The 24,712-nt window shown below is 33.0% G+C and overlaps 1 protein-coding gene across 1 annotated transcript in view; it reads left to right on the forward strand.

The window, feature by feature from the left end:
* The first annotated feature begins 6,750 nt into the window (after nucleotides 1–6,750).
* LOC140433521 (orexin receptor type 2-like) overlaps nucleotides 6,751–24,712 on the forward strand; it is a 40,674-nt gene continuing 22,712 nt past the window's right edge. Inside the window, exon 1 of the mRNA XM_072521505.1 lies at nucleotides 6,751–6,908. The gene's annotated coding sequence lies outside the window, so the exon portion shown is untranslated. The remainder of the gene's footprint in view (nucleotides 6,909–24,712) is intronic.

Genomic DNA, 24,712 nt, shown 5'->3' on the forward strand with positions numbered 1-24,712 from the left:
CGTGGAGGAGTACGACAGGGATGCATTTTGTCACCGCTGCTATTTAATGTTTATAGTGAAAGCATCTGCCAGGAAATAGTTTTGCAAGCAAACGACGGAATCGTAATCAATTGAGAGGTTGTAAATAATATTCGATACACAGACGACACTGTACTAGTTGCAAGAACAACAAAGAATTACAACGATTACTTACAAATATAAATATTGCCTGCAACAATTATGGCATAAGTATCAATATCAAAAAAAACAAGTATATAGTCTTCAGTAAGAACATGACACAACCAGCACATATTACTATAAACGGCATTCAAATTGAAAAAGTATCAAGTTACAAATACTTGGAGACTTTAATAAACGAAACTGGAGACCAAAACAATGAAATAAAAAGACGTATCGAAATTGCCAGAGCCACCTTCATATAGATGAGGAAATTCTTCTGCAACAGAGATATAAGCATCCCTCCACGATTAGGAATGCTAAGGGGCTACTTATTTAACACGCTATTATACGGTATAGAGGCCTAGACTCTCAAACAGAACAACATAAAAAATATTGAAAGTTTCGAGATGGTGGTGCTACCGTCGAATACTGAAGATAAGTTGGGTTGAAAGAGTCACAAACTTTGAAGTAATGCAAAGGATAGGAAAAGACCCAGAAACTTTGTCAACGATCAAACGAAGAAAACTCGAATATTTGGGTCACCTAATGAGAGGACATAAATACGCATTACTTCAAAATAAAATGCAAGGAAAAATAGAAGGAAAACAAAATCCAGGCCGTAGAAGAAGTCACAGTTGTGAAATTTGAGAGAGTGGTTTGGCTGTACCACTAATGAACTCTTTAGGTCAGCTGTAAACAAGGTCAGGATAGCCTTGATGATTTCCAATCTCCGATAGGAGTGGCACAAGAAGAAGAAGTTAATTCATATGTAATGTATAAGACTACAAGGAAAATGGGGTCTAATAAATCGAAACCAATGAGTCACCTGCATTTTAGAAGTGTTTTATTTATATTATTAGAAGTGTAGATTTCAAAAAACAGAAAAAGACCAGGACCTAAGGTAATAATAGGAAGAAATAAACTGAAGAAAATGGGAGCAACACATAATGCTGTAGGCATTAAAATCAAGGTAAGACTATGCAATGTTGGTAATCACATGCCAGAGAAAGGAACATCAAGACGTTGTGCTCTCTGTTCAACGAGAGCAAAGTTAAAAGGTTCAAGTATTAAATGCTCAGATTGCCAGGTTTCATTATGTATTGAATGTTTTCCATTATTTTATAATAAAAATCTTTGATTAATATGTTTTAAAGTCAACATACTTAATCAGGCTGTGGTCGAAATTTTAACCACCCAAAAACACCAATAAGGAGTAAAAATAAAATGCAAAAACCGAATGAAAGCACAATATTGTATCATTTGTTAATTAAAATCTGCAAAGAAAGTGTCTATATTATCAAAAAATAATTCTGCACAATAAAAGGTTAAGATACATTTTTTTGGAATAAATCCCCTTATTTGTTTTGTTCTAGAGTAATGTGTATATTTTTTTAGTTTACCTAGTAGTTTTTTTGCAGTTTTGTTTTAAAAAAATATAAGTTTATCGTTTTTTGTGAGTTAATATGCCAATAAACTTAAACAATAAGTACTAATGACTCATTTATTTGACATATACCCATATGTAATTTTTTGAGGTGCGAGTGATGGAGGGTTAAAAATATTGGTTAATGTTGGCCCTTAATAGTGGTAATTAACGTAACAAGAATTAAAAAAGGGTTATCTTGGCTCCTAAGGCTAGTAGAACATTTTTTTATGTTGTGTTTTTACCCAGCTTTCCGAATATTTTTTGCCATTTAATTTAACGTAATTTCTATGGAGATATTGTAAATATTAGTAAGCTTAAAAAGTGTTATTTAATATTAAATCATTTTGTGTACATAAATGTAATGTTTATAATTTTTTCTATAGATTATTATTATACATTTTAACAAAGATAATAAGCCCGGGATTATTGAGATCCATTCAGTCAAATTATCTGGACTAGCCTTATAAATTAGCTAATTTTGCAAAAAATCCTATATATATATATATATATATATATATATATATATATATATATATATACCCGTATTTAGGCGCCTCGCCCTTCCGGTAGGGATCTATGGAGGAGTATCACTGAGCCTCAAGCCCTTATCTCTTGCCGTACTGCTCCACCATAGGCCGATCAGATACCAGCATATTCTAGTCTAAGCCGCAGATTCATTTAGAATTTTAAACTGCTGCGTTAGCCTTTTTGTTTTCTGTACACCGAGCTGGGGATCGAACCACTGAACCACTCGCAGTGAAGCGAATGAGAACCGGCCGCCCAGCCCGCTTGGCTGTCTGACCGACCAAAAAATCCTATAAACAAACTAAATTTCGCAAAAACTATTCCACCTATCTGGCTTATCTTTTGCACACAATTCAAACATGATAATGACGTTAAGTTCAAGTACATTTTTAAACAAATTTTAATAAAAAATAAAGAAGCTATTAACAATATTTAAAAACAGCGATTTTATTGTTTATTTTGTAATAACTTTTTTGGTTAACCAATTTTAATTAAGCATAATCTTAGTTTGTGCATCTCTTTTTTTCTGAAAAAGTTATATATTCCCGTCAAATCTCGTAATAGATCAGTTTTAAAGTTATGAGCAAATAATGAGTTTGACGTTTTGATTGTTTATTTAAAAATAGTTCCACTAAAAAATTGATGAATCCCTAGATGAGAGTCTCTTTGCAATATCTCATACTACAGATTTTAACTGCCAAACCCGGTTATATATTTCTGACGAAAAAAGGCTTATTTTTTAATAACTTAATTGGCCTATTAATGTTTAACGTATTTAGCGTAAAATATGAAAACTAATATGGCAAATATTTAGAAAAATCCATGGTAAATATGACGTCAATAACTGAGCCGTCTCTAGGAATGAAATGCGTAGTATAATAAAACGAACATATAGAAAATGGTTATAGGATAATTTTCTTAGAATGTTCATTTCAAATTATAAGCAATTCAATTATTGTAACTAGAAATTCATATGTTAAATAAAGACTGAATTAAGATTAAAAAGAACTACTACAATGCTCCGAACATAATCCCATTCACATTATACATTGAGCTGAATGTACAGCTCTTTAATTGTGTACTCCGGAGGTAAAGGACACTATGTCCATTTTTGTCGAAATTTAGATTATTGCACTTTTGAATATAACTTTTCTGGCTCTACACATAGGTAAACCATACTATGTCCAGAGACAATTTTACGGCAAGTTACCGACTTTTTAATAAACACCAAGTCCACTTCCAGTCAGAGGTAAACAACACCATGTGGACTTGGTGTTGTTTACCTCTACTATATGTGTGCACCGTCATTTACCATCCGGACATAGTGTTATGTATCCTTGTACACTTCCTGTCTGAGAAATAAAACTGGTACACTTTTTGTTCCCAATGTAAACCATTGTTCAGACTGGAAACAATTCGCTACAAGTTCAACAATGAACTTGTAGCGAATATTACAATGTCATCAGCGTATCTTAAATGACTCAGTTTTCTTCCATTATCATTTACTCCCTTATCTGCCCAGTTAATGTCTTTGAACACGTCTTCAAGTCCAAGTGTGAATAGCTTTGGTGAGATAACATCTCCCTGGCGAACTCCTCTGTTGATTGGTATAGCTTTGGTTTTTGCATCAATTTGTATTTTCATTGTAGCTTTCTTGTAAATATTCTGTATGAGCATTCTGTATCGGGAATCTATCTTGCAGTTGTTCATAGCTCTCTCTATTGCCCAAAGTTCTATGGAGTCGAATGCCTTTTCATAATCAAGGAAGTCAATATATAGTTCAAGTGATATTAATTGGCTTTCTCTATTAGAGTTCTGACTGTAAGAAGATGATCCGCTGTACTCTAACCTTTTCGGAATCCTGCCTGCTCTACCGGTTGATAGCTATCGAGCTTCGACTTTAACCTATTAGTTATTATTCTCATAAACAGTTTGTACATTTGGAACAGCAGCTTGATTGGCCTATAGTTCTTGAGATCTCCCCTGTATCCCCTTTTGAAGAGAAGTATTGTCAAACTTTCATTCCAATCATCTGGGACTTCTCCTCTGTGAAGACATTCGTTGAAAAGTTTTTTCAATTCTTCGAGAATAATTTCATTCCCCTCCTTCAACATTTCTACAAGTATTCCATCTGGACCCGGAGCCTTATTGTTCTTTACTTGTGCTATAGCTTGTTCTATTTCGAAGGCTTCTATGTTAGGGAGTATTTCTGAGTTGACATTCGTTATATTTCTCTTAAGGTCTTCCTTTGCAGTGTTATCTGGATTCTTGTTTGAGAAATATAAATCACGATAAAATGTCTGAGTAACTTTTAGGATTTCGTTCTTTTCTCTTATTTCTTTTCCATCTTTATCCTTCAATGAGATTAGTATAGGCTTTCCTAAGTTTGATCTTAAGCATTTTAGGCCTCTGTTCTTTTTTATTATTTTTTCTACCTTGTTTTCATTATAGATCCTTAAATCTTCCTTTACTCCCTTCTTTATTTGTTTATTCAATTCTTTGAAACCATTGGTGTTTCGCTTTCCTTAGCTTAGAAATGTGCGTCTCTTTTCCATCAACCGTTTTGTTCCTTCACTTATTCGGTCTTCTTTATTTTTCGTTTCCTTTGCAACAGTCAGTCCTGCTTTCAAGAGCTTTCGTTGCATAGCATACTAACCTACATTCTACCAAATCTAAAAATAATACACTACACTACCATTTTACAGTGAACAATTAGCGATTGAAGGTGTGCAAGGTTATGTTTTTAAACACATTTTGTATATCTAATTTAGTAGTAGTAAATATGTTGAAAAAAATTGAGCCAGGAGGTTGAATAAAAGCTGATCAAAGAGGTAGACACACGCCAATCAATAAAACTCCTACCGAAACCATAAATAGCATACATCAACATTTTAAATCATTCCCAAAGTATGAGAGTCATTATTCCAGAGAAAGGAATAAGAGCGATTATCTGAGCACAGAACTTACAATAGAAAAGATGTATCAACTGTACATTGATGAATGCAATGAAATACATGTAGATCCAAAGCTCAGAGCAAAAAAGTGGTTGTACGCAGATATTTTTAATAAAGACTTCAAATTGTCGTTTAAGCCACCCGAAAGAGACATTTGCGATACATGCAGTACATTCACCGCTCAATTGAAAAATAATCTTACTGCAGATGAACTAACCAGTATACAGGCTGATCATGATGCTCACCTAACTGAGTCTAAAACTCAGTATAACTTAAAACAATAGAGTCGCCAAAATACAAAGTACTAACTGGTGATTTGCAAAAATGTGTGCCTTCACTGCTAACAAACAATTGTATTAGTTTCTAAAAAAAGGAAGCATTGGACATCAAATTTTACATTATATGACGCCAGTGATTCTTCTGTACAATGTATGATGTGGGACGAATCGAAAGAGACCCGAGGTGCAAATGAAATTGCCTCGTCAATTTTGAAATGGGCTGACAATACAATTCCAGGTAGTCAAGTAGAGGACATCACTCTTTGGACCGATAACTACTATGGACAAAATAAAAATATAAGTATTATAATGTGTTATTTTTGGATACTTCGTACGTACCCTCAAATAAAGACGATCACTAAAAAGTTTTTACTGAAAGGGCACACACATATAGAAGCAGACAGTGTTCATGCTTTAATCGAAAGAAAAAGAAAGAAACTCTTCAATTTGACCATTTTAACACCATGGGACTATCAACAACTAGTTTGGAAAACATCAGGTAAATACACAGTGCACAATATGGAACTTGCAGATTTCAAAAACTTCAAAACGCTTTTCGATAAGAAATTGTCACCTTATCCTCCTTTTGTGAGTAGAAAACAGAATGTTAATAAAGACACTGTTCTACTGTCAACATGTGGTTTTTTACAAGTCCAACAAGAACACATTGGACAACTCTTTTATAAGACCGATTTCAATAATCAAAATATGTATGAAGTGGACTTCATGAGATATCGAAGACAGCAAGTAATGTTTCCAGCCCAATTAAATCAAGTCTCAGTAATCCCATTACCAATCACAAAACAAAAGTACAATGACTTAATTACACTACTGCCTTTTGTTTCGTCAGTTTGTCATGCGATTTATCAAAATTTAACACATAGCGATGTAGCCACAAACGATTACCCACAAGAAGATGAAGATGATATGGAGCATCTTTAACAGTTTTGAAACTTGTCGTCTATAATTTTACTTAATTATTATAACATTATAATATTTACCTCTAATAAAATAATAGTATAGGCTGTTTAATGTGTTTGTATTGTTTATTTCGTAGAGACCCTAACATGCAATGCCACATTATTTAAAAAAGTTGTTAGAGGTAAACAGCACTATGTCCAACTACACATTTTTAAAAACATTTTTAAATAATGAACAGTAAACTTCAGGTATATAACACTTCATGGAAAGAAAAACGATTATACACACCACAATAATAATATATTAATCTTGGTTAAATACAAGAAACGTTTGAGTATTTACCGATTACAAATTTAAAAAATGTTGCTCTCCTGAAATAGTAAAAAAATGGACATAGTGTCCTTTACCTCCGAGGTACCGAATTGTAATTTTAGAAAAAATCGAACGGAGAGCTACTAAGAGCGGATTGTTTTAAGCTTTGAAGTTCGTAGTAAAATAGATCCATTCAGTCATTTATGGAGACTACAATAGTGAGTGGTGTATTTTTGAAGTAAGTTCGTCGGCGTCGAGTTTAATTAATTATTAAGAATAGTGTAACCTAAACAGGAAAGAGTAAATAAAACATCAGTTGAAACCGAAAAAGTCGTAAGTTTTTCAATGCATTAACATACAAATTTTATAAAGCTGTCTTAGATTTTTTTTAATAAAACTACTTTATCTATTTGTTATATAATCTGCTAATAACATATATCAATATACAAGGTGGTTCACGTAGATTGCACATTAGTTATATGTGAAACTAAGCAGATTACAAATGTGAAAATTTGTAGTTTCGAATAACTGAAGCTGATTTGCATGTAACAAATATTTACAACTAACTATTAGTTACGTTAATACTAAAAAGAAACTTTGTTATTTTTAACAGAATATTCAATATATTATTATATTTTCAACTTTTTCATAAAATCTTAAACACATTTTGTAAAAGTGATTCTTCTTCTTCAAGTGTCCTGTCCGTTACGAACGTTGGCTATTAACATAGCAATTCTGATCTTGTTTGCGGCGCTTCTGAATAGTTCGACCGATGTGAGCCCGAACCACTTCCTCAGATTTTGGAGCCACGAGTGTCTTCTCCTGCCTGGGCCTTGCTTACTGTCTATTTTTCCCTGGACAATCAATTGCAGTAGACGGTACTTATCGTGTTCCAATATGTGGCCTAGATATTGAGACACGATAAGTACTCGTCTCTCAATAAAAGTGATTAAATGAAAAATTTATTTTTTTATAAATTACTTATTCAAAAATTTTGAGACAGAAAAACTTTTAAAAGCGACAGGATTTTAAACATTAAACTACATCTATTTTAATGTGGTTTTACTGACTTAAGTTGCCTGTTGGTTCGGGTGTTATTGTATAATATATTTTAACCCTTAACTACTATAAGTCAAAAGTAATTACATAAGTATTATAAGTGGGTCTATAAGACCTAATTTTTATAACAAACAATTTTTTTGGTAATTTTTTTATTTATAAACTAAGATTACAAAATGAAGTGCCATAAATGGTTTAAACACAATCTATACAGCCCTTGCTGTCCAATTTTGGACATAGGCCTCCTCTTCCTTCTTCCACGTCGCTCTATTGTAGGCAGTTTGTATCCACTTCGGGCCTGCGTGTTTCTTCAAGTCATCTGACCATCTCATTTGTGGCCTTCCTCTTTTTCGTTTGTAACTATATGGTCTCCAGTGTATAATCATCTTATTCCATCTGTCGTCTTTCTGTCTTATGGTATGTCCAGCGAACTTCCACTTAAGTTTTGCTATCTACGTTAATACATCGGTCACTTTTGTTTTGTTGCGGATCCAAGTATTTCTTTTCTTGTCTGATAGCCTGATGTTCAGCATTTGCCTTTCCATGGCTCTTTGGGTCTTTGCTATTTTTTTCATGTTTTTCTTTGTAAAAATCCAAGTTTGAGAACCGTATCTTGTTTTTAAATATTGGGGGTATTTTCTATTTTTTAGTATAGGAAGTTTTCCGAAGGATACCCAAGTCAACCGTATACTTCTCTTTATTTCTCCGGTCTGATTTTCTTTATTTAACTAGTTGTCCCAAATATACATATTCTTTTACTTGTTCTATAGTTGTTTGTGCAATTGTAATTCTTCTGGTTGGTTGGTCATAATTTTCATTTTATTATAATTCATTTGTAGACCTATTTTTGTTGATTCGCTATTTAATTTATTCATCATATTTTGTAATTCTTCCCTTTTATCTGTTATTAATACAATGTCGTCTGCATATCTCAAGTGATTCAAGTATTGACCATTTATGTTAATACCCCGTTTTTCCCATTGTAATTTCCTCATAACGTCTTCCAAAGCTTGATTGAATAGTTTGGGTGATATAGTGTCACCCTGTCTGACTCCTCGCTCCGTTGTTCCTGTGGGCTCCGTTTGTTCAACTATTTATATAGTTAAACACAAATTGAAGCTATTTGCATTTTTTCTATACTTGAACTCAACATTGTAAACACACAGGTATTTTACACTCTGCGCAAACATAGTTCGTTTTTCTGTTTTTCTTAGCTAGACAGAAATGACATCTCTTCCTTTTTCGATTCGCATTGACTCGAGAATGCTCAGGAACACTTAAAAATTTAGTGCCAAGAATACCTGAGGCAATAGCTCGAATCTAGCGGGGCACATTGGAGTTATATAATCTTCTCTTCATGTGTGTAATGCTAGGATATAATGTTCTTGTCTATAATACTGTCAGGAGGATTAGCGCGAATGGCCCTTTTAAACCAGGTAGAACTGTCACAATATTCTCTTTGACTGCTTAAGTTCTTCTTGGAGGAATTTTCGACCATTTTGTTTTATCTTTTTCAAATTTCTTTGCTTTTCTTCTTCCATTGCATCTTTATTTTCAGATTGTTCGGTCTCTTTACTAGATAAAGTTTGAATCTGCTCTTCATCTGATGGATCACAGTCAATACCACTGATCGAATCATGATCACTAAAAATTTCATGGTCGCTATGGCTTTGATCGGTGCCATCGGCCATGTGAATGATATTGGCTTCTGCTTGTATCTCCTCAGCACTCACTAAAACATTGTCATCCCAAAAATCCTCACTTTGAAATAAAGCATCAATATCTTCGACGGTAAGAGGTTTATTTCGAGTAATTTTAAAATGACAGAAAGAAAATACATATTATATCACTTAAAAAACGACAAAAAACCAATTTAAATAAAATAAATTAGGATACACTAAATTAAACTAATATAAAATAATATTTACCTTAAACACAATAGTTATGTATAAATTACGTTATTACTATAAGTGGGTCTAATACACCCAGCTACGTCTATAAAACTCGCTAGTTCCAAATAAAATTTATGCACACTATCGTATTTCAGACTAAATAAGCTGAAGATAGCCGGAGCCCCAGCCAAAAATTACTTAAGTTTGGGAGATTGCGTGGTTGTTGAGAGCTCTCTCGGTCTGACAGACCCAGATTATAGTACCTGAGGGTTTTAAACAAACTTGTCAATAAGATAAAGACTTGAAATCCTAAATACATCTCAGGACTGCAAAACAATGCCATAATATTGAATTTATTTATATAAGAGGTTTAACTCAGTAAAGTTGGTCCATACATACGAAAATTTCTACTTTCAGCCGTAACAATCAACTTTAACGTATATTATTTTAGTTTAAGTGATGGATTCAACTGTTATTTGATGGAAGTTCATTTTATTAAAGAATAAAACTGAAAATTATTTTCTGTATCATCATCATCATTGTCTCCACAACCCATGGTGGGTCTTGGCCTGCTCAAGGATAAGTATCCATTCTCTCCTATTCTTCGCTTTAGCTTTCCAGTTCCGTACTGCCAACATTCTCAAGTCTTCCTCCACCTGATCCTTAATTCGTGCTCTGGGTCTGCCTCTCCTTCTCACTTCATCTATTTTTTGGTTATAAATATTTTTTTTGGCGGCTCCATCTCATTCATTCTCTCTATGTGACCTAACCACCGCAGCCGGTTTATTTTGATGGACCTAATAATATCAGGTTTGTCATACAGGCGGTAAAGTTCGAAATTATAGCGTCTACGCCATAATACGTCCTGTACTCCTCCATAGATATGACGGAGGTTTTTACGTTCAAAGCATCTTAAACGTTCCTGTACTCCTCCTGTAATCCTCCATAGATATACTGGAGGATTTTACGTTCAAAGCATCATAAACGTTCTTCATCGCTCTTTGTCATCGTCCATGTTTCCGACGTGTAGTTGAGGATGGGCTTGATAAGAGTTCTTTATATCACTAGTTTCGTTCTTTTTGTAACTAGGCTTGTTGTTAAAAAAATTTTTAATTAATAATAGGCTCTATTTGCCAGATATATCCGTCTGTTAATTTCTGCACTTACTGCATAATTCTGATTAATTTGTGAGCCTGAGTATATAAACTCTCTTACTTCTTCGAAAGCCTATGTTTCGATCGTTAGATCTTCGGGTTGTTCTGCTTGTATATAATTTGATACTTTCATATACTTCGTCTCACTAGTGTTAACCTCTAGTCCCATTCTTTTTGTTGCTGCTTCAAGCGCCTTGAATGATTCGACCACGTCCTTTCTTCTTGCTATAATGTCGATATCATCGGCGTACGCTAGTAATTGTACGCTGCGATTAATAATAGTTCCTCTGGTTGTTATTCCAGATTCTCTTATCGCTTTCTCTAGTGCAATATTGAATAAAAGGCATGATAGGCTGTCTCCGTGTCTAAGTCCTATCTGAGACTGAAACTTTCTGGAAACTCCGTTCTGCACTGCACTATAACTTTACACTATTTTCTCTATACTTCCACAAAATTTATTTGTTTTTACTACAGCTGTTTCCAATTCTACTATTCCAAGAAGGAAACAAAAAACAGCCAGAAAACTACAGAGGTATAAACTTGTCAAATACTACGTTAAAACTTACAACAAAAATTTGACAAGTGCTAATAAATCTGAGGATAAGTTTAGCAGATGAACAACAGGGTTTTCGTAGTAAAGGATCCTCTACAGATGCAATATTCGTTATAAAGCAAATAACTGAGAAATCGCTAGAGTATAATAGATCAGCATTTCTGTGTCTGATTGACCTAAAGAAAGCGTTTGACAGAGTAAGACTCAAAGATGTAATCCATTCTTCTGTATAATAGAAAAGTTCTCTTAAATATTATAAAAACTATTAAAAACATCTACCAAAACAACAAAATGGAAGTCAGATTAGATGGACAACTTACAGAACCTCTAGATAGGCAGCGGCATAAGACAAGGCGATTCATTGAGCCCCATGCTCCTTAATTTGATCATGAATGAAATCATCATTAGCGTTAATAAAGGAAGTAGATATAGAATGGTAAACAAAGAAATAAAAATACTCTATTACGCAGACGATGCAATATTGATAGCCCAAGATGAAGATAGTCTGCAAAAACTGGTCCACAGATTTAACATAAGAGCAAAAGAATTTAATATGACAATCTCATCTCAGAAAAATAAAACGATAGTAGTCAGCAAGGAACCAACCAGATATAAAATAAAAATTTATGGCGTCAGTATTGAACAAGTAATGGAAATAAAATACCTGGGAATTACACCTGGAGACTTCGACAAAGAAGTGAGAGATCAGGTACAAAAAGCAAATAGACTGGCAGGATGCCTTAATAATACTATATGGCGAAACAGACACATTAACACTGAGATGAATTTAAACATTTATAACACCAGTGTAAGACCAATATTGCCATATGCCTCAGAAACAAGACCCAACACAGCCACAAAAGGCTACTGGAAACGGCAGAAATTATAGTACTGAGAATTACAGGAAATACGCTGATAGATCAAAAGAGAAGTGAAGACATTAGAAAAAAATGTAACGTAGTGTATAAATGAATGGACACAAAATAGAAAAAAAAGAATGGAATAACCACATAAGCAGAATAAAGGAGAACCTTATCGTCAAAATAGCAAGAGATAAATCACCAATCGGTAGAAGAAGTATCAGACGACCGTGAAAAAGATGGAGTGACAACCTTCCATCTTCTTCTTCTTCCTTTGCCCTATCCGTTTCGGACGTTGGCTATTACCTTCCATAGAGGTATTAATCCGCCAATGAACAAGCAGAATTGCTTATAAAAAGGAAGAAGAAGAAAAAGAGTTTTAATTAAGATTTAAAATAGATAATACAGTAAACAAAAATTCAGTACACAGTATAAAAAACTAAATAATCCAATTTTTAGTAGTAAGCAAACCAGTATTTACTATAAAAAAAAAACTTTATAATAGATTTATAAATTTAACAGATATTAAATTTAATAAGAGCGAGATACAACTTTTAGAGAAATAATTTATACACAACTTGCCTCAACATAGTAATAAAAAATTTTCAGTATATTAAGTGACAAACCCTAACAACTATGTAATTGGACAAACTAAAATACATGCAAAATTCAGATAATTGACAGTTTATTTTTTCTAAATATGTTTTTTATTATATTACTTTGTACTTATGGTATCTATGATAACTTAAAGGGTTATCGTCATCATCATATTGTAGCCTCCAATTTTTACTGCTGAACATGGGCATCTCGAATTTTTTACATAGGCCTTTTCCACTTAGTCCAATTTTGTGCGATTGTGCAGGTAGCACGTTTTACTACTAATAATTTAATATAAATTAATGGTTTTTACTTCTATTAACAAAGACGTTAAATCTATTAACGAAGACGTTACTTTTTGGATTATTTTCTAGGAAAATCCAACCGCATTTGCAAGCTCTACATAAAAAAATTATATGTATTTAACTGCAATTTAACTATTAGAAGTCCAAATATTTCTTGATTATTTTTATTATACTGTACGAACCGGACGATTTTCAAAATGACAGTGAAGTAAATATTTCCTAAATACTGAAACAGCAGTTGGCAAACAGCAAAATTACTCGCAACAGACACATATCAATTAAGTTGTTTACTCAGGTCATCCCAAACGTGTTACTTTGCAGTGTGTTATTGAAGTGAACAGTACGAACAAGAGTATAAAAATAAAAATCAATAAACGGTGTCTCTATTTAGAAAATTTGTAATCAAGTTAGAAAATAAAATAATTTTAAATAGGTATATACAAGGCGGAGAGGAAATAAAAATTGTTATAAAAATAAAGAGAAACGACTCTTGGTGATAAATGTATTTAGTTCACTATTTAAAATTTTTATTTAGACAAAGAATTCCGATCTAAAAACTAAAATGTATTAATTTTGGTCCCTTTGTTATCTATTGATATAAACTATTTTTGCTTATGTGCAGTCACATGCCACTGCTTAATTCCTGTGGCATTTGCCAACGTTTTACATTTATATTAAACAAATCTATATTTTTATTCATCTTCTGCTACTTTTATTTAGACATTTTCTTCTTTTTTATTCAACATTGCCTGGTATTCTGTTATAATACAACCATTTTTTTTAACACTTAACTGGTATCGACCCGACATTTTATTCAAGTATAAAAAAATAATTATATCAAATTCAATTTTTTATCCATTATTTTATATTATGATAACACCACACATTTAAGTTCTTTAAAATTAGAAAAGAAATCTTTTAAAATTTTATTTTATTTATTTAATTTTAATTTTTTTATCGTCATTTTATATTATCGTAATTTTCTTGTATTTATGTTTAATTACTTCATTTTGGTTATCAATTTATTCTAAAAATAGTATTAAGTTGATGAGCAGACCAATAAGTGTATACGTATGTATATTATGTATATCAGGTGAGGCCAACCCGTCGATAGCGGCCCCTATGTCAGTCGATCGCGGGCAAGGAAAAAATTATCGGTATAATATACCTACCTATTCCCGTCCAAAATATTACGAAAATTATTGGAATGTTAGCAATCTTGCATCGATCATCGCCAGCGACTCACATAATTTTTTTTTCCAATCTAATATAGTTGGAAAAATAAATAAATAAGATTTAATACTTTTGTTTTATTTAGGTATTATTGATATACACTGGCGAGCAATAAAGCTAATTAATCCAGAATTTTAGCGCTCAAAACCGAATCGGTTTCAGATTAAAAATTCTTTCAGATCTCGAAAGCTGATAAAATAGCCTTTTAGAATCAGATAGAATAGAATAAACAACACATTTTTTAACACAAAGACCCACACAAATATACATTTAATAACATCCGTGGACAAAGATCTATGACAGATTATGTTATAACCAACAAAATATACATCCATCGAAAATAATCGACGTAAGAGGCCTCAACTCAGCAGATGTAGGTAGCGACCATAGCCTAATATTATGTAAAATAAGAATCATCCTGAAATACTTCACATCCAAGAGAGCGGCACCAACACAAACAAAAGTCGAAGGACTAAATACGGAATCCACGAAATACTTATACAGAAAAAGAATATCAAGGAAGATCGCTGGGAATAAAATATTAGAAAACGATAATATCGGGGAAAGCTGGGGAAAACTCAAAAATAACATAATTAACGCAGCAACAGAATCACTTGGAGAAAGGAAAGTAACGAACACTAACATATCAAAAAAGAAAACACCATGGTTTAGAGAGGAAGTGAAGACAAAATGTGAAGAAAAGAAGAAAGCCTTTTTACAATACAGAGAACACAACAAACGCAACAGGCATATAACCACTATAAACGAATCAGAAATGAAATAAATACTTTAGTTAGACAAATAAAAAGGGAACACTGGCAAAGCTTCTCAAAACAGATGGAACACGACTTCTACGGAACACAAAAAGAAATATAGAGAATTATCAGAGGACAAAGAAAAGAGATGAACAAACTAATAAAAACGAAATACATTCTGAAGGAGACATGATTAGACTACTTTCGATTATTATTTGCTAAAGGTGACGATAATGAACCACCAACACCAGAGGTGACGACAAACGAAGAAATAAATATTGAGGCGGAAGATGTAAAGGAACTGTGGAACTTCACGGTTCTGTGCTTCTTGTTGCCATTTCTTGGATGTTCGTCCAATGTCGTCCATCCAGCGTGTTGGTGGTCGTCCTCTGCTGCGTTTGTCTTCTCTTGGGCGCCAGTCAATTAGTTTTCTCAAAGGAAGCATTAAAGAAATTAAAAAATAGAAAATCACCAGGAGAAGACAGAATACCGAACGAACTCCTTAAGTACCAAACAACTATTCAAACTAATAAACTAAATTAAAACTAAACTATAAACCAAAAAAATAATAGAACAAAACAGAATTCCTCATGAATGGAGATCAAGCATTTTATTACCTCTCTTCAAAGAGGGACAAAAATCGGACCCGAAAAATTACAGACGATTTAATTTATTAAATACAATACCTACTAAAATTAACAACCAAAGTGATAGCAAATAAACTGAATGAAATTATAACACTAGCAGAATAACAACAAAGTTTTAGGTCGGAAAGATCTAGTGATGAGTACCTAATATATCGCAACCGGCGATTTTATAGCTGCTATTTAAAAATCGCAGTTAACAACTGTTATGGAAAAATAAAAATAGTCCCGATTCTGAATACAGCTATTTATAGGAATATGCGATTGCGAATCGAATAGCAATAGGAATGATGTAGGCGGTAGTGAGATACCCCTTCCATAATATTTGGTGTAATGTACAAAATATATTATCTGTATATTTTACATTGAGCAAAAAGACAAAAGAGGGAATCTAATCGTTATGAAAAGGAGACCAAAAAAGTGGCCTCTGATGGCGGACATATCCGGAAATGCGAATGCGCCAAATTTAAATTTCATGACACTTCACAATAATCATACAGTGGTGTAGGGGTTCTAATTTATCTATTTATTTGTTATATTACATAATATTAATACATAATACACTTAAAATACTTTTTTTAACACTAGAACACAATAAGGTTTTAATTAAATAATAACAATAATAGTCTAAAATGTGAAACAATTGTTAAAAAACTTCAATAGAAAATACAAATAATCTTTCATGTGACAGTTGGGACAAACAATAACATGAGCAATAACATAACCCAACTAAATTTGATTTGATTTCTTAAACAAGGAAAGAGTCTCTCTCAAGATGGCACTTCCTATCTAACAATATTTTTGCTCCCACTACCTTTACATTCCCTCTTTTGTACTTTTGCTCGATGATATTTTATAAGCTGAGTAATGGGGTACTGGTAGCGTTATCTAGTGGTGACTAGAAAAATATTTATTTATGTCTAGTTTATAGTTTTCTATTTTATTACTGATGGTATACTTAAATAAGTGAATCACTAAAGTAATATATACCGATAAATTATTATGCTATTAATTAGAGCTGAATAGTCATTTTTCTTTTTTCTGATGACCTATTCGTAAACTGTATCGAGTGAATGAAGCATTCGTTTATTTTTTAAATAAAAAATGTCTTTAAAAAGGAAAATAAGTGAAATGTGGAACTTTTTTGAACCCGTTGATGAAGTTTTAGATCCAAGATTTAAAAGGTTTGGATTTTCTAAAATAAATTCAGGTAAGAATGCTAAACAATGTATTATAGCAGCAGTTTCAGAAAAATATGCAGAAGAACTTCGCAAAAAAATATTTCAGTAACAGATTTATGTCCTGAAACAAAATCCACTATTTCCACTGATAGTGGTGAACTTTCAATCTGGAGCTCTTTCGACAAGTGTGTGACAGTAGCTCAACCTCGGGAACCAGCAAAGCTCGTGCCATTATTGAGGTACAAAGATTTTTGGAGGATGAAATTTTACCAAGAGATGAAAATCCCCTAAACTGGTGGCGCGAACACAAATACCACTATCCCACTTTATCAATAATAGCACAAGAAAAATTATGTGCTCTGGCTTCCTCAGTACCTTGTGAAAGGCTGCTTTCAATAGCTGGGCAAGTACTAAATGAAAGAAGAAATAGACTCAGTGAGAAAACAAAAATGTTATTATTTCTAAATATTAATATTCAATATTGTGATAATATTGAATAATACCCTTACTTTGTTTATTGTACACAATAATGGTACCTACATAAAAAGCTCATTTTTCTCAAAATTCAAAATGCTGAATTTTGTTTTTTGTTGTTTCAGAAATAAATCATTATTATTATCATTAACATTATTTTTATCATAATAATAATCCTTCGCCGTTACTGCTAATTTCGTAACTATAACATGTGCGTTCATAAATAAGATGGCTACAATAAGACTGCGATCATTCTTTCTATCCCAATAATGTTCAACTTCGCTGCTAATATATATCGCTACCCGCTATTAACCGTTATGTTATATATGGGATTGCAACAAAACTGCGATCGCAATAGCAAGTAAAAATAGCAGCGATTTAAAAATAGCAATCGCAAATAGCAGTACTATTGAAAAATAGCAACTTGGCTCATTACTAGAAAGATCATGCATCGACGCAATATTTATAATGAGGCAAGTGCAAGCGAAATCATTAGAATACAACAAACCGGCATTACGCATACAATACGCATTACTACTGTCTCAAAGTGAAGGCGATTTACAATGTATGCTGCACCAAAATATAATTTTCAGAACATTCAACATGTTAATTTCCACGAAAAAGACAAAATGCATGGTTACAACAGCAAATTTACTAAGATGTAAATTGGAGCTGGAAGGTCAGATAATAGAACAAGTAATGGAGTTTAAATATCTAGGCATCACATTATTTAGCTACGGAAAGCTCAAAACTAAAGTGGAAGATCAAGTGAATAGAGCAAACAAGGCCGCAGACTGCCTGAATGAAACAACATGGAGAAATAAAAATATCGGGAAAGAAATGGAAGGCAGAATTTATAAAACAGACATCAGACCAATAATGACATACGCGGCAGAAATACGACCTGACGTAGAGAGGACAAAAAGGATGTTAGAAACAGCAGAGATGAAAACACTTAGAAAAATTGATGACAAGACACTATGGGACAGAGCTAAAAGTACAGATATACGACGTATATGCAAGGTGGAAAACATTAAGAACTGGATAAAAAATAGAAGAGTAGAATGGAACGATCATATAAGCCGAATGATAACAAATAGAGTAGTAAAGACGGCAAGAGACGGTTCCCCAATAGGAAGACGATCCGTAGGAAGACCACCAAAACGATGGAACGACAACCTACTAGAGGCACATTGAAAAACAGACAGTAATGTCTACATAAAAAGAACAAGGAGGAGAAGAGAATCAGTGATTTATGTTCTGAGATATAGAGAGCGACTCTGAGATATTAGATCACTTTTAGTGATCCAGTATCGTAAAAAAATTGCTATTCGGTAGATCGCAAAGAATTAGAAATGCAGACAGTAGATCTCGAGTCCGATTAAGTTGGCCACCCCTGATGTACTATCTTATGGCAAGCGCATCACGCGTGAGATTAATTAGGACCTGTGCAAAAAAATACAGACATACCGAGCGATAAGAAGTATTTACTTCAATAATAAAAAATTAAATGTTAATGGATTTAAAAAAAAAACAAAGATTTCTACTCGGCGGGGAATTGAACTCCCGTCATTCGCGTGAAAAGTAAAAAAAAGTAAATAGACGTAAAGATAACCAGTTTTAGTGACATTAATCCAAATGAGTGTATATAACTGTTTGTACGTGACAATAAAATTTCTGTTTTTACTATTTTTCTGACAATTGCATCATATTTTCTCACATTTTAAAACCTGCGTGGACTTCTACAAATATTTCAAAATCAAAATTAAATGAAAATATTATTTCTAGTTCGTTCAAAAATATACAGACATACCGAGCGAATATGAAGAATTCGCTTTAATAAAACAGCAATACAGTTTTAACTAAAAATCTACAGGTTTATACTAAAATCCTAAAACTAAAAATATAATAATGTAAAAAAATTGTTTTTTTGACTTTAATTAAAACAAGGGTTATTGTTTTAATAGGTAAAAGTCTTATTGATATGAAAATAAAAACAAAAATATCTACAGGAACGTTTTAAGAAATATTAATTTTAAATAATGTTGATAGTTTAATATTGATAGCCCAAGATGAAAATAGTCTGCAAAGACTGGTCATGTACTGGTCTGTCTGGTCACAGATTTAACATAAGAGCAAAAGAATTTAATATGACAATCGCATATTAAAAAACTAAAACAATAGTAGTCAGCAAAGAACAAACCAGATTTAAAATAAAAATTGATGGCATTAGTATTAAACAAGTAATGGAAATAAAATACCTGGGAATTACTCTGTCCAGCTATGGAGACCTGTACAAAGAGGTGAGGGATCAAGTACAAAAAGCAAATAGACTGGTAGGATGCCTTAATAATACTGTAAGGCGAAACAGACACATTAGCACTGAAATGAAGTCAAGAATTTATAAAGCCAGTGTAAAACCAATAATAACATATGCCTCAGAAACAAGACCTGACATAGCCACAACGCAAAATCTACTGAAAACGGCAGAGATGAAAGTACTGAGAAGAATTACATGAAATAAGCTGAGAGATCGAAAGAGAAGTAAAGACATTCGAAGAAAATGTAACTTCAGTGTATAAATTAATGGACACAAAATAGAAAAACTGAATGGAATAATCACATAAGCAGAATGGAAGAGACCCGTGTCATCAAAATAGCAAAAGATAAGTCACCAATCAGCAAAAGAAGTATCGGACGACCACGAAAAAAATGGAGATACAAGCTTCCATAGAGGTATTAATCCGCCAATGAACAAGCAGAATTGCTTATAAACAAGAAGAAGAAGAATACTGTTTCCAATCTTCCTTATTTTTTGTATGGCAGTTATGTCTAGTTTGTATTTATCTAGTTCGTTTAGGAGATTTTAAGGACCTACTACTCTGTACAAGGTTCGAATATTTCATGTAACACCCTTAAACCATATTCCTTTTTCTCGCATTGTCGTCGTCGTTTAGTCAATCCGGTTTTTCTTTCTTGAACATTCACAACCTATCTTTTTTCTAGAAGAGAACCTTAGAACTTAAAACCTTCAGCCCAACCTCCTAACCTGTTGAGGACCATTTCTTCCGCTCCCGTTAGCCCTGACACTGTTTCCACTGGGGTTGGTTATTATAGTCTTGCATAGGATTGCTCAGGTGTACTACAATTAAATCTTCACTTTAGCATAATTCTAAGAGTTTATCTATACACTGATTTCTCTCACCTAATTCAAACCCACCAATACATGACTCAACTTCTCCTTTATCATTTTTTATCGTTGAACTCTCAAATATGATTGTTGCCTCATCCTTCTTTGTTTAGTTTAGAACAGTGTTTAATTGGTTGTAAAACGCCTCATCTTTATCGGCTGTGGGAGTGTACAGATGTATTATGTTTAATGGGAGTTTCTTTGTATTAATTAGACTTTTTTGCTGGTATTCTTTTGACCCTTGCTTTAAATTGCTTAACGTATTATGGTAATTAGCGATGTTTATATTTTTATTTACCATTAAGATCTTATATAGCATTGAATACTTGAACCATACAGAACCGGAGAAAACGTTACAGCGAGATCACCGAAGTATCCAAGCAGCACAGTTTCATTAATGTGTTGTATACGTGTTCTATACTTATTCTCTGTCATATGCGTCTTTCGATTTATTCAGTAACAAGTTTTGTGTTACTTTTTCCGTTTTTTTGCGAATTTGTCGGTAATTTTAAAACTTTTCTGCATTTTCACTTTTTAGGTGTGGCAGTAGCTGATGTTTTTATTTATATTTGATGATCATTACCCTAACGATGGTATTGCCTACTCTACCATAATAAATTTTCTGAATTGTTAAAAATATTTAGATTGTAAATACGATAACAATCTAGTATGATATACAAGTTTGTATGCACCGTGGGCATTATTGTTAGTGTATACCTTCGGATGACCTACAAATACTTGGGCCAGATGCTCTCGTCTTTGTAAGATAGTCGCTCTCATATAAGCATCTACTTAATACCCTTGGTACACAAATAACTTTTATCTCCTGAAAGAAAAATCTATTGTATAATCTACTACATTCTAGTTCTTTAAGAATCTTTTCTATATATATATATATATATATATATATATATATATATACATATTCAGGGATTCTACAGCATTCACTGCCTTCCCTCGCTCAACCGTTTCCATCTCTCTCTGTTGTCCCATTCTCCATCGTTTAGGCCTCTCTTACTCATGGCGTCGTCTACTTCGTTCCTTTAGGATTTTCGGAGTCGTACTTTTTTCCTCCTCCCTATGAGGCTCCATTCGGTTATTCTCTTTATCCATCTGCTGTCGCTAGTTCTTCTTACATGTCCATACAACTTTAGTCTTTTTTCGTCATTACTTCTCCTATCCATTCTTGTTACTCTGCAGCATCTTTGCAGACATTCCATCTCTGTTGCTACTATCTTACTGCTGTTTTTCTTGTTTATGATCCAATTTTTAGCCCCATATGTCATAATACTTGGCACTAATGTTTTATAAATCTGTGTTTTTGTCTTCATATTAAGGTGTCTATCCCACCTTACTGAGTTAAGTTGTCTGATTACTGTTCTTGTTTGTCCTAATTTTTGTGTAATTTCTTCCTCTGTTGTTGCCTTTTTCGTGATTATAAACCCTACTTAAGTATTTGAATTTATCCTTTCCTGTGATTGTTATGTTGTCATCCATCTGTAGATCTTCTATGTTTTCTTCACTTGTAGATAGGTACTCTGTTTTCGTGAGATTAATATCTAGGCCAGCCTTTGTATATTCTTCTTGTAGTTTCTTCATCATGTAGCTGAGGTCGTCTTGGTCTTGTGCAATCACCACTTGGTCGTCTGCAAAGCTTAACGTATATAGGTATTCGTTCCGTACCGGTACTCCCATGCCTTCACATTTTCTTTTCCATGTAGTCAAGGCTTTCTCTAAGTATATTTTGAATAGGGTTGGAGATGTGGAACAACCCTGCAGGAGCCCTTTTGTTGTGGTGAAGTCTCCTATCATTCTTGTTCCCATTTTAATGGACACTTTATTTTCTTTATACAGACCTTTTGTAGCTTCTATGAGTTCCGTCTGTATTTCTAATTTGTACCCATAGTTCTGACCTGGGTACAGAGTCATACGACTTTCTCAGGTCCACAAATGCCAAATGTATATCTCTATTTTTTGCTTTTTTCTTTTCCAATAGTTGTTGCAGTGTGTATATGTGGTCTATGCATAATCTTCTTGCCGTGAAGCCTGCCTGATCCTCCCCGATTTTGCCTTTTATCTCTTGCTCTATCTTTTCTCGTAGTATCTTCCCATATAATCTTCTCTATCATTCTTTCTTCTATCTTTGCTTTGTGTTCCATTTTGTTACTTTCATATTTTTTCTTTTACATTTTTACAGCTTTGCTCTAGATCCTCTGTATTTTTTATAGTTTGCTAATTTGGTTGCTGCTGTTGCAGTAGCTACGTATGCATTCGTTGTCGAGCCTGATTTCTAAATTTCTCTCTCTAGTCGTCAAACCAATTCTTCTTTTTAGTCCTTTTTCTTATTACTACGATGGTTTGAATATGGTAATTGAATTTTTAATTATTTATCACATTGGGTCAACATTATTTTAATATGGTACAAATGGTACTGATAAGAATGTACGGGTCCTGAGACCAGCAATCTCCAGTGGAGTCTTACGTTGCCATGTTATCAATTCCAATTGTAACTTAAACATCATAGCATATAAAATCAAATAATGAAACTTAAATTCAAATTAAAAGCATTTAACGGGTTTTTACCCAATTATTTAGTGGCTCAAAACATGTACATTTAGGTACACTGATGATGGAATACTAATTCCGAAAACGTTCTGTGATGTAGGCCGATAGGGTGTTTTATTTATATACCTTTTATTATATATAAAGGATTTTTAATAAAAAATTTTATTTATTACATTGCTTTATTTTTTATTATTTTTTAAATTATTTAATGATTAAAAATTTTTCAAAAAGCTTTATTTAATATTACTTCTTAATGTATAAATGGAATATGTTAAAGTGAATTTAATGAATAAGCAATGATTTACATTTAATGTATCAAGTTTATTTATTGATAATAATATAAACTCTTCTTCTTCTAATGGCGCTACAACCCTTTGTGAGCCTTGGCCTGCTTAACAATGTTCTTCCATTCTGCCCTGTCGGATACTTTCCTTCGCCACTGCCTAATGTTCATGGTTTTAAGATTCCTCTCTACGTCGTCTATCCATCTTTTACGGGGCCTTCCTCTTGTTCTGTTTCCTTGGGGCTTCCATCTCTGGACTACTTTTACAGCTCGATTATCTGGCATTCTTTCTAGGTGACCAAGCCAGTTTAGTCTTTGTGACTTTACAAATCTGACAATATCTGCGCTCTGCATTAGTTCATCCAGCTCGTGGTTTATTTTAATTCTCCACGAACCATCGCTGCATTGGGTTGGTCTAAATATCTTCCTTAGTATTTTGCGCTCAAATATTCTCAGTTGATTTTCATCAGTGGTTGAGAGGGTTCACGTTTCATAGCCATATGTGACCACTAGTCTAATTACTGTTTTGTAGATTCTCAGCTTAGACTCACGATTCAGTAACTTACTTTTCATTAAGTCTTTGTATGCATAAAAGCACTTATTACCGCTAAGAATCCGTGCTTGTATTTCTTGACTGATGTTGTTGTTGTCATTTATTATTGAGCCTAGGTAGGGAAAAGTGGAGGCATATTTGTAGGTACGATTGTCTACCTTCAGATTCTCATGTTCATTCGATTTTGTGCACTCCATATATTTTGTTTTGCTTTCATTTATATATAGACCAAACGTAGCATCTTCTCGTTTCAGTTCTATAACTTTTTCGCTTAATACCCTTTTGTTGCGGCTTATTATGGCAACATCATCCGCATATGCGCATATTTGCATAAATCTTGTATTAATGCAGCCGTTTATATTCAGTTTTCTAACAACAGCTTCTAAAGTTAGATTAAAAAGTGTTGTTGATAAGGCATCCCCTTGTCTAACTCCATTTTCAATATCAAAGGCCTGCGTCATATCTCCATCTATTCTCACCATAGCTTTATATAAACATATAGCAATAATATAAACATATTGATAAAAAATATTCAATAATTAATCATCTTCACCCATAGCCATAAAATACCATAGCCAAACACAGTCCACTGATTTTGCTATATGCTTTTATTTTGCAATGTTTAGAAATTGCTCTTCCAAATTTTTATTTCTGGTGATTTTCAAACAGAAAATAATATTCTTAATTCGTATAACTAACACTATATTCAAAATCCCTCAGCTTCAAGACAATGATTTACAAGCAATATCTGATTTTGCTTGGGGATCTCAAGTAATCATTCACAGTATAGATACCAATGTTTTCATTATTGTTGTGAATTTTTGGGATTTCCTTAAATC

Source organism: Diabrotica undecimpunctata, chromosome 2, assembly GCF_040954645.1.
Source record: "Diabrotica undecimpunctata isolate CICGRU chromosome 2, icDiaUnde3, whole genome shotgun sequence".
Taxonomy (NCBI): domain Eukaryota; kingdom Metazoa; phylum Arthropoda; class Insecta; order Coleoptera; family Chrysomelidae; genus Diabrotica; species Diabrotica undecimpunctata.